We start from the raw sequence: 12,408 nt of genomic DNA on the forward strand, positions 1-12,408 counted from the left end.
AACACAAAAAGGACATAAATGAATCTCTTAAAGAAATACAGGGGAACATGAATAAGCTAGAAACCTGTATAATGGAAACACAAACATCACTTAAAGAAATGCAGGAGAATAAGGCTCAAGAGATAGAAGCCAATAAAGAAGAAACGCAAAAAAAAAAAAAAAAAAAAAAACTTAAAAGAAATGCAGGCGAACTTGAGTCACAGGCAGAAGTCATGAAAGAGGAAACACAAAAATCTCTTAAAGAATTACAGGAAAACACAAACAAACAAATGATGGAACTGAGCAAAACCATCCTGGATCTAAAAACAGAAGTAGAAACAACTAAGAATTCACAAAGGGAGACAACTTTGGAGATAGAAAACCTTGAGAAGAAATCAGGGGCCATAGATGCAAATATAAACAACAGAATACAAGAGATGGAAGAAAGAATTTCAGATGCCGAAGATACCATAGAAACCATTGACTGAACAGTCAAAGAAAATGCAAAATGCAAAAAGCTTGTATCCCAGAACATCCAGGAAATCCATGATACAATGAGAAGACCAAACCTAAGGATTATAGGTATAGATGAGAGTGAAGATTTACAACTGAAAGGGCCAGCAAATATCTTCAACAAAATTATGGAAGAAAACTTTCCCAACTTAAAGAGAGAGATGCCTATGAATATACAAGAAGCCTATAGAACTCCAAACAGACTGGATCTGAGCAGAAATACCACAGAATAATTAAAACCCCAAATGCACTAAACAAAGAAAGAATATTAAAGGCAGCAAGAGAAAAAGGCCAAGTAATATAAAAGGAAGACCTATCAGAATCACACCAGACTTCTCACCAGAGACCATGAAAGCTAGAAGATCCTGGGCAGATCTCATGCAGACTCTAAGAGAACACAAATGTCAGCCAGGCCTACTATACCCAGCAAAACTCTCAATCACAATAGATGGAGAAACCAAAACATTCTATGACAAAACCAAATTTACACAATATCTTTCCACAAACCCAGCTCTACAAAGAATAATAGGAGGAAAACTCCAAAAGAAGGAGGGAAGCTACACCCTGGAAAAAGCAAGATAGTAACCTTCCTTCATCAAACCCTAAAGAAGATAATCACTCAAATATAAAAATAACATCAAAAATGACAGGAAGTAATAATCACTATTCCTTAATATCTATTAACATCAATGGACTCAGTTCCCCAATAAAAAGACATAGACTAACAGACTGGATAAGGAAACAGGATCCTACATTTTGCTGCATACAGGAAACACACCTAAATGTCAAAGACAAAAACTACCTTAGAGTAAAAGGCTGGAAGACAATTTTACAAGCCAATGGTCTCGGGAAATGAGCCGGAGTAGCCATTCTAATATCAGATAAAATTGACTTTCAACCTTAAGTCATCAAAAGAGACACTGAGGGACACTTCTTGCTGGTCAAAGGAAAAATCCACCAAGAAGAACTTTCAATTCTGAACATCTATGTGCCAAATGCAAGGGCACCCTCATTCATAAAAGAAACTTTACTAAAGCTCAAAGCACACATTTCACCTAACACAATAATTGTGGGGGACTTCAACACTCCACTCTCCTCAATGGACGGATCAGGAAAACAGAAACTAAACAGGGACACAGTAAAACTACTTGAAGCTTTGGACCAATTGGATTTGACTGATATTTATAGAACATTTCACCCTACAGCAAAAGAATATACCTTTTTCTCAGCACCTCATGGTACCTTCTCCAAAATCGACCATATAATTGGTCACAAGACAGACTTCAACAAATACAAGAAGATCAAACTAATCTCATGCCTCCTATCAGATCACTATGGTGAAAGAGTGGATTTCAATAGCAACAAAAACAACACATGGAGGCTGAACAATACTCTACTCAATGACACCTTGGCCAAAGAAGAAATGAAGAAAGAAATCAGAGACTTTTTAGAATTTTAAGAAAATGAAGGCACAACATACCCAAATTTTTGGGACACAATGAAAGCAGTGCTAAGAGGAAAACTCATAGCCCTGAGTGCCTCCAAAAAGAAAATGGAGAGAGCATACACTAGCAGCTTAAGGACACACCTGAAAGCCCTGGAAGAAAAAGAAGCTATTTCACTCAGGAGGAGAAGAAGACAGGAAATCATCAAACTCAGGGCTGAAATCAATCAAGTGGAAACAAAGAGAACCGTATGAGAAAACATTCTGTATCACTATAAAATAATGCATAGAAAGTAAGAAGAGAGATAAGTGACACCCATATTTTAATTTTAAATAACTTAAAAATAACTAAAAAATTCAGGAATAAACTCATAAACCAATCCTCAAGAATCAAACAGTAGAATTACAAAAGAACACACATGGTATGCACTCACTGATAAGTGGACATTAGTCCAGCAGCTTAGAATACTCAAGATACAATTCACAGAACAAATAAAGTTCAAGAAGGAAGAAGAAAGTATGGTCCTTCTTAGAAGGGGGAACAAAATACCCACAGGATGTGATACAAAGTGTGGAGCAGAGACTGAAAGAAAGACCATCCAGAGGCTGCCCCACATAGGGATCCATCCATCCCATATAAAGTCACCAAACCCAGACACTATTGTGGATGCCAAGAAGTGCTTGCTGACAGGAGCCTGACATAGCTGTTACCTGGGAGGCTCTGCTAGTGCATGACAAATACAGAGCAGGGGGGCACTCAGCCAACCACTGAACTGAGCACAGGTCCCCAATGGAGGAGCAAGAAAAAGGTCCCAAGGATCTGAAGGGGTTTGTGGTGCCATAGGAGGAACAACAATAAACCACCCAGTACCCCCAGAGCTCCCTGGGACTAAACTACCAACCAAAAAGTACACATGGAGGAACCCATGGCTCCAGATAAATATATAGCACAAGATGACCTTGTTGGACATCAAAGGGAGGAGAGGCCCTTGGTCCTGAGAAGGCTAGATGCCCCAGTGTAGGGGAGTGCCAGGACAGGGAAGCGGGAGTGGGTGAATTTGTGAGCAGGGGAGGGGGGATAGGTTAGGGGATTTTGGGGGGAAACCAGGAAAGGGGACAACATTTGAAATGTAAATAAAGAATATATCTAATAAAAAAAGAATCAAACAGTAGGATACTTACAAGATACTAGAGCATATACAGTAGTGCTTATAGCAGAATAGTTATAAAAATTATGTTGGAATCTAAGCGAAAGGGAGAATAGATGGTAACTTTTTCTTTTGAAACTTTAAAGAAATAACAGTCCAGAGGCAAGTTAAAAAGAAGAAAATAATTGTAAGACAATGAGAAAATATTACCTGGTGCTGGAAACCTTCCTTAGAAAGTAAGGTCATGGACCATACAAAAGAATCCATTAAAAACCGAACTCCACTAGAGAGCTCCTACAGCTGATAAACAACTTCAGCAAAGTGGCAGGTTATAAAATCAACTCAAGCAAATCAGTGGCCTTCCTATACTCAAAGGATAAGCAGGCTGAGAAAGAAATTAGGGAAATGACCCCCTTCACAATAGCCACAAACAGTATAAAGTATCTTGGGGTGACTCTTACCAAACATGAGAAAGATCTGTATGACAAGAACTTCAAGACTCTGAAGAAGGAAATGGAAGAAGACCTCAAAAAATGGGAAAACCTCCCATGCTCATGGATCGGTAGAATCAATATAGTTAAAATGGCCATTTTGCCTAAAGCACTATACAGATTCAATGCAATACCCATCAAAATCCCAACTCAATTCTTCAGAGTTAGAAAGAGCAATTATCAAATTCATCTGGAACAACAAAAAACCCAGGATAGCTAAAACTATTCTCAGCAACAAAAGAAAATCTGGGGGAATCAGTATCCCTGACCTCAAGCAATACTACAGAGCAATAGTGTTAAAAACTGCATGGTATTGGTACAGTGACAGGCAGGAGGATCAATGGAACAGGATTGAAGATCCAGAAATGAACCCACACACCTATGGCCACTTGATCCTCGACAAAGAGGCTGAAAACATCCAATGGAAAAAAGACAGCCTTTTCAACAAATGGTGCTGGTTCAACTGGAGGTCAGCATGCAGAAGAATGCGAATTGATCCATCCGTGTCTCCTTGTACTAAGCTCAACTCCAAATGGATCAAGGACCTCCACATAAAGCCAGACACTCTGAAGCTAATAGAAAAGAAACTGGGGAAGACCCTTGAGGACATCAGTACAGGGAGAAAGTTTCTGAACAGAACACCAATAGCGTATGCTCTAAGAGCAAGAATTGACAAATGGGACCTCATAAAATTACAAAGTTTCTGTAAGGCAAAGGACACCATCAAGAGGACAAATCAGCAGCCAACAAATTGGGAAAAGATCTTCACCAATCCTACATCAGATAGAGGGCTAATATCCAATATATATAAAGAACTCAAGAAGTTAGACTCCAGAAAACCAAACAACCCTATTAAAAAATGGGGTACAGAGTTAAACAAAGAATTCTCACCTGAAGAACTTCGGATGGCGGAGAAGCATCTTAAAAAATGCTCAACTTCATTAGTCATTAGGGAAATGCAAATCAAAACAACCCTAAGATTTCATCTTACACCAGTCAGAATGGCTAAGATTAAAAATTCAGGAGACAGCAGGTGTTGGAGAGGGTGTGGAGAAAGAGGAACACTCCTCCACTGCTGGTGGGGTTGCAAATTGGTACAACCACTCTGGAAATCAGTCTGGCGGTTCCTCCGAAAACTGGGCACCTCACTTCCAGAAGATCCTGCTATACCACTCCTGGGAATATACCCAGAAGACTCCCCACCATGTAATAAGGATACATGTTCTACTATGTTCATAGCAGCCCTATTTATAATTGCCAGATGCTGGAAAGAACCCAGGTATCCCTCAACAGAAGAGTGGATGCAAAAAATGTGGTATATCTACACAATGGAGTACCATTCAGCCATTAGAAACAATGATTTCATGAAATTCTTAGGCAAATGGATGGAGCTAGAGAATATCATACTAAGTGAGGTAACCCAGACTCAAAAGGTGAATCATGGTATGCACTCACTAATTAGTGGATATTAACCTAGAAAACTGGAATACCCAAAACATAATCCACACATCAAATGAGGTACAAGAAGAAAGGCGGAGTGGCCCCTGGTTCTGGAAAGACTCAGTGAAACAGTATTCGGCAAAACCAGAACGGGGAAGTGGGAAGGGGTGGGTGGGAGGACAGGGGAAGAGAAGGGGGCTTACAGGACTTTCGGGGAGTGGGGGGGGGGCTAGAAAAGGGAAATCATTTGAAATGTAAATAAATTATATCGAATAAAAAAAACCCATACTACCTTCTAAATCTTATCCTTGTACCCACAAATAAATGTGGTTTCCACCCCTCATCAAAGAAGCCTCTCTTTATAGCAAGTGAAAACCATCATTGAAAACCACATCTGGATACAACACAGAAATAAAGAGGTTGTGGGGAGCCAGTCCTACATAAGGTACATGTACAATTAAAGCTCCTTCATCTATGGTCCAGGAAACACTGAGGGAAAGGGGGACAGAAGACTGTACGAGACAGGATACCAGGAAGTCTTCTTTGAAACTATCTATACTGGAAATAGCTACATAAACAAAATTAGGACAATAACAATGCCAATGGACAGGTGGATGTGGAAGCAGGCAAACTGCCCAGAACTCCCTCCCAGACAAGAATTATTAGTAACTAATAACAGTGAGGAGAAGGAGAATCAGCTCTACTAAGGATCAGCCTTCTTATTGGCTGTCCAGTGCAGAGTGGTCAACTCTAAAACCATATAATATATCCAGACAACAAAAAAGAGACTTGCTATTTGTGTGTGTGTGTATATATACATACATACATATATATATATATATATATGCATATATGTGTATCTATATACTCATATATGTGTGTATGTATACATACATATATTCATACACATATATGTATACATATATATTTATGCCTACATACATATATGTATATTTATGTAATAATAATCCAAGATAAAGGCTATCAACTTGAGGGGGGAATGAGGGGGGCTGTAGGAGGGAAGAGAGGAGGGGAAGTGATGTAACTTTTATTTCACTTAAAATGTATTTTTAGAAAAATTAACAGTAACCACAATTGTAGAATAAATGAATATAATTAGGTACAATGGTAGAGCAGACAGATGGAGAATTGGATGTTAGGTCAAGAGAATATATTAATAATAAAGACTAGAGAGGCAAGAGGATGGACCATCACATAATGTACATATATAGGAGTTACACAGAGAGAGTAACATATGTGCACATTTCTAGGAGAGAAAATAATGAGAAGGACATTTGAAGATATAATAACTGAGAATTTTCTCAACCTGATAGGAACATCAAGCCACAGAATCAAACAGCTAATTAACAACCATGTGGTGTTTCATAAACATAAATTAATAGTTTAAGAAAAGATATAATCAATTTGAAGAAAATTATTTGATTATTTCAACCTAATTATGTTATCTTTTAGTACATTATGAGTAAAAGTGATTTTTAAAATTGATTTTAGATCATCTATTAGAAACTTACAAAGCAACCATTTTTATCAGAAAACAACTATCATTAAAATAAAGTCATTTGGTATTATCCTAAAGAAGAGGGGGAGGAGAAAGAAGAGGAGGAAGAGAAAATGTCTTATTGTTTGTGAACACAATGCTTGTCCAAATAAAAATTGGAGAAAAGAATATAGAGTGCTAAAAACTAATATCCAAATGCATACCAAATACAATATAAGTATTCTAAAATTGTTATGTACAAGAGCAACAGACACAATAACGTAATAATGATACAGAACAATCCAATTTCTAACAGGAGTGGATGTTAGAAGTCCCTTAGAAATGATATAACAATGTGTGCACATGACCTTTACAAAAGATATTAAAAACTTGGACAAAGAGATTTAATTAAAATGATTCATACAGTCTTGCTTACCTATAAGAAAGAGGTCCAAATGCAATAAAGATGATCACTTATCACAAGTTAATTTTTGAGTAAATTTAATTTAAAAGTCATAGCTGTTAATGTGTGCACAGGAAACTTGTGGTTTCCATATTAGTGTTTGGACCTCATTCTTCCCTTCAAGTTACTCTTCCTTGAAGTTAGTATATGACTCTGTGTTATTTGCATGTGCCCATCATATGGAGTTTTGGAATTCTTAATCTGTCTTCCATTTTACACTGTCTGTCTTTTTCATTTTGTTAGTGTTAGTGTTTCTTTTGATACAGCAATCTGAGCATTTTTGTTGATTTTCACATCTGTTATGGGGAACTAAGCAATCAGGCAAGATCTTTCCTGGTTAATGCAGTCTTGAATCCTAGTTTTTTCTGAGATGTTTAAATAATCAATGAGTTACATGCCCAATCACTTTACCATGATCCAAAGTTTATCTAGAACACCTGATGTCTTCTTTTTAGAGTGTGTTTCCCTAACAATAAGTTTCACAGTTTTCCAGGTTTAACCAAACAAGTGACCAGTAGTCTGACCAGTAGTCCGGCAGTTGTGTACTAATGGGACCCAACTCCACCCACAATGGCACTAGAAGTTGGTGCCATTAGAATCATGTTTCCGATTTTGCAAACATGCCTAATGCAAGAGTGATGGGGGACAATGGGGCTTGCACCAGTATTCTAGAAACATGGCAATGAGGTAGGAAATGCATGTCTAGAGGGGTCAGATTGCCTGAATGAAACTTCTTGGTGCACTGTGCAGGAAGGTGTGAAGGAGAAACATAAGTGGGTATCTCAGGGTGTTAAAGATGCTGGGAACATGGAACACAGGCTGAGAAGAGCTGCAAACATTGAAAGGTGGCCCAACGAGGCACTGAGTCCCTGCCAAGTCTGTTGTAACTTAGGCATTGCCAGTATGTGTCACAGACGCTCTACAGGGCTAAACATTTCTCCTGCTTGGTTTCCTCCCTAACTTCACATTCTTCCCCATTGGAATGGGAATTTGTGTTCCATGCCATTGTATATGGGAATATTGTAACATTTTTTTTTTATAGTTCAAGAGCTTACAGTTAATAGTTTTTCTTAATTCTCAAAGAGTCTTTAGAGTTTGAGTTTTGTAGTGACTGCTATTATGGGACTCCTGAAGGTGAACTGAAGGCATTTTGCATTATGAGTGTCCATGAGTCTGTTGGGGATGTGGCTTCAGTCTTAAATAGGTTCTTCATTTTGTCTGTAGCTGGTAGTGTTGTTTTAGGGGGCTGGAGAGCTGCTTGTGGAAGAGACTGGCTAGGAAAGGGTTTGGAAAGGTCTATGAACCTCCAGGTCTGATCTTTCTTTCTGCTTCCTAGCTAATTATGATGTGAAGAGCATCAACCTCAGACTCCTCCTGCTATGGACAGAGCTGAGTCTCCCACCATACTTTCCGTTCCATGACAGCCTACAGCCATCGAAACTATGAGCCAAAATGTACCTCTTTTCTCTTAAGCTGCTTCAGTCAAGTAATTCTGCTAGAGTAATGAGGAAAAAAAACATATTATTTATAAGAATTCACCATGGCTTTGGTAATAGCAAAGAGAAGAAAGTTTCTTTCACAGTCCAGGGTGCAGAAGCCAAATATCCAGTATCCTTCAGATAAGATCATGATGCTGACAAGGTCACTCTCTTACTGAAGCTATGGAAAAGAGCCTGACCTTAGCCTACTCCCATTCTTTGGCATGTGTTACCCTCATCTCTGTTTCTTTCCACATTGCATTCATGTGTGTCCCTGTGTGTGTATATGTGTGTCCCTGTACATGTGTGTGTGCACGTGCATGCACACATGCATGCAAATATGTATTCAAATATCCTCTCCCATTCCCCCTATAACACATATATGATTTCATTAAGGGCTCTTCCAGATGGTCTGGGTTCAAATTTCCATTTCACAGTATTATCCTAACACATCTGCATAGTCTCTCTTTTTTCTAAATAAAGGAATATTTATAACTTCTAAGAATTAGGATGGGGTATCATTTTATATCCACATCCCAACAATATTTCATTGAAATTCATCAATGGATTATAAAATTCATGTGGAATAGAGTGTAAAGAATTAAACAAATTTGAAGAAATGCAATGAGAGAAAATCACATGAGATACCAAAACTTCTGGAGAACAGAAGAAATGAAACATTTTGTTATGAGAGGAACAAAACGATAAACCATCTTGTCGGAACAGATAGCTCATAAAGCAGTCCACAAAGATCCAGGATTAGGTAAGCCACAAAGTTAGCATTGCATATCAAAGTGCAAAACATGGATTATTCAATATGTGATATTTGGACAATTACTATCCAGATGGTAGGAAGGAAGATAAAATTTCTACCTAATGTGATATACAATAACTTCCATATGGATTAAAATCTTCATGCTAAATAGTGACACTTTAATTTTTACATGAAAATATCTTGTTACCTTGATGCAAGAACAAATTCTTTAATTAAGGAACAAAATCACATTCCGTAAAAGAAATGACGTGTATGACTATATTAAATTATTAACTTCTATCCAAACAAAAAATTGCTCATTAAAAATTTCTTAAGCCACACACATTTGAGGGAGCTTAGAATGTACAAAGTCTACATGCATCGAGTGATTAGCAAGAACCGTAGAGAATTTTTAGGAGGAGATATTTAAGGAATGCCAAAAAGAATCGTAAGACTGAAGAGAAGAAACACTATGGATCCTAAAACCATGAAATGCTGCTCAGTCATCCAGTCGCATCTACTATTACGTAAAACAGAACTTTGATGATTCCAGTATAAGTGAAAATGGCTTCAATTAGAAACTATTTCTTCAGCCTGCATTCCCGGTACAGTGATGCAGTTAATAAAGACACTTTTATACAAGGGTATCATATGCTTGGACCACATTCTTCCCCTTCAGCCTCCCCTTTCTTTCTCTATTTCTATGCCTCTATATAATGCCTATGATCTACAAATGACAAAACAATATTAATTTCTCTCAATACATCACTCAGTTATTTGCCAATAGCTAGTAACTCCAAAGATGTTCATATACTATGAACTGGAAGTTCTTCTACTGGATTTATGCCAGTAAGCACTACTCTTCTAGATAATATCTTATGGGGCAATGCTAGGTATATATCTCTTGCTAGGCAACAATGAGCACCTAACTTAGGGTTCCCAACACCATGTAAATGCCAGACCAGCTCATATCTGTAACCACAGCCCTGTTCCAAGACAGACATATCCAGGGCCAGCCAGTCTGGTCGAAACAACTAACTCCAGGTTTGGTAAGAGATCTTGTCTTAGAAAGTAAGAGGGAGAGTGACAGAGGAGAAAAGGAAGGAAATAGGGATGGAGGGAATGAGGGAGGGAGGAAAAATTGATGAATTGGGTGTTTGGTTAGAAGATGCCCTCTTTTTATAAAAGCAAATCAGAACAAAAAGTTAAGGAACTACATGTTTTGGATTCTTAAATGTGTTTCTGTGTTAATAATAAATGGAAGGGACTTCATTTATTATCTCCACTATTGGAAGCTTAAATACATTTATTTACCAAAAGCAATAATGTTTCAATAATGAGATTTTTTTAAAACTGTGGTATGATTCTGACCTTTACATCTTTTCTGCTCACACGTGTCACAGAGTTGTCTCTAAAGATCTAGGTTTATTGTTGGAGACAAGGCCTCATGCAGCCCAGGCTGGCTATGAATGCCTAATCTTTCTTTTTCTATGTTGCAAGCACTGGGATTACAATTCTGTCTCATCATGCCTATCTTATGTGCTACTAGAGATGAAACTCAGAGCTTTGTGTGCTAGGTAAGCAGTGTGCCAAGAGATGTGCTTTGTAGGGATAGGAACAATAAGATTTATCCTGATATGCAGAAGAGTTGATGTCAGCTATCTTGTCACGAATGAGTCAGAGGAAGGTAACTGTGTGTTCTGTGTCACAGGACCAAACTTCCTAGGTGGTATGGGACCCTACTATCCAGACACCGTTTACTTTTCCAGGCTCCCCTTTCTCATTCACTAATATGGACCTGCTTCCTGCAAGGAAGTCAAGTAATTCATGACTGTTTTCCTCATTTGACTTGCTAAATATCTCATACTGTCATATTAAACTGGAACCCATTTTCCTCAATTAAAGATATTATTTTAATTTCAATTGCTCTCAAACTCTCTGTTTTGTTCATATTAAGTTAATTCCTAAGATTGTGAAGTCTTCAAGAGAAGTCTTTATTTCAGATCTTCCAAAGGACTTTAACTTTAATGCCAGGATTACTTTGTAATAGGAAACGATCACCACTGTCCCTTTCTGCCTCTGACATTCACAGTGGTCTCCCACAGTACCCACTAATAAGTGCTTAATTGCACGTTTGTTATCATGGATGCCGAAGAACATACTGGTTCATCCATAGTCCAGGGAGAAGTGTGACAATACCCACAATCCTATTCATCCCTTAATGGCATACCATTCATGGTGTTAATCTGATGTGTGGTAATAGAAAAAATGTAATTCTGTTGGAAGGAATGGGTTTCGTACTCCTAGATCATGGGACAGCGTCAAATATGCCAGGACCATAAATGAGTCATGAGTGGGAATTCCAGCCTCTATGGATATGGAGAGAAGGATCTCTAAGCAGAAGTTCTTATCCAGACATTGAGTGTTCTTTCTTTAGGGCAAACTTCTACTCGATTATAGAGACATCTTATCAGTTGTCATGATAGGCATTAATTGCTATGAAGACCTGCAGCGCTGAATTCTGCATCCCCTTCATAGGTAGTGAAGGTCTGCAGTGGGTGCTGTTCCACCAGGAGTCTTTCTAGCTTGAGCAACAGCATGCTCTGCTGCTTTTGCTTATCCGTCCTATCACAGCCTCCCTTGGTGCCCTCACTCCCACTGGTCACCAAATCCTGCTAGCCTTTCATCCATGTGCATGGTAGGGCCTAGTACTCACAGATATCTGCCATTAGAGGAAGGTCACAAGCACGAACGTATAAGAAGGACTGTCACAGGCTGTTAAGGAATCACAAGACAGGATCTAGCATTTCTGTTACTATGTAAATAGGCAGTGGCAGGTGATTTACCTCTCCTGATCCCGTTAGCCTGTCAACTGCTCGGGTGGCACGAATGCCATCTAGGCAAGGGGTGATGCACAGAACAGGTCTGAGTAATGCCATGCTACAGGAAGGGGCTTTTTGTAGCCTGTGTGAGTCTTACATCCTGCACTGACAGCCACCCATGTAGTTCTTCAGCTATTCAGAGAAAAGAAAACCTCCTGAGTTATTTCCAGGCACATGGGCTCTTTTCTTTCAGATTACTCAGAGATCACAAAAAGTGTCTTGACAATGAAAAATGACTTTGGATGACTCAGTGCCCCCACCACTGAGGATGCTGAAGGAAATGAACCACATTAGTAGGAAGACACCCCCCCCCCAACA

Source organism: Apodemus sylvaticus, chromosome 14, assembly GCF_947179515.1.
Source record: "Apodemus sylvaticus chromosome 14, mApoSyl1.1, whole genome shotgun sequence".
Classification (NCBI taxonomy): Eukaryota; Metazoa; Chordata; class Mammalia; order Rodentia; family Muridae; genus Apodemus; species Apodemus sylvaticus.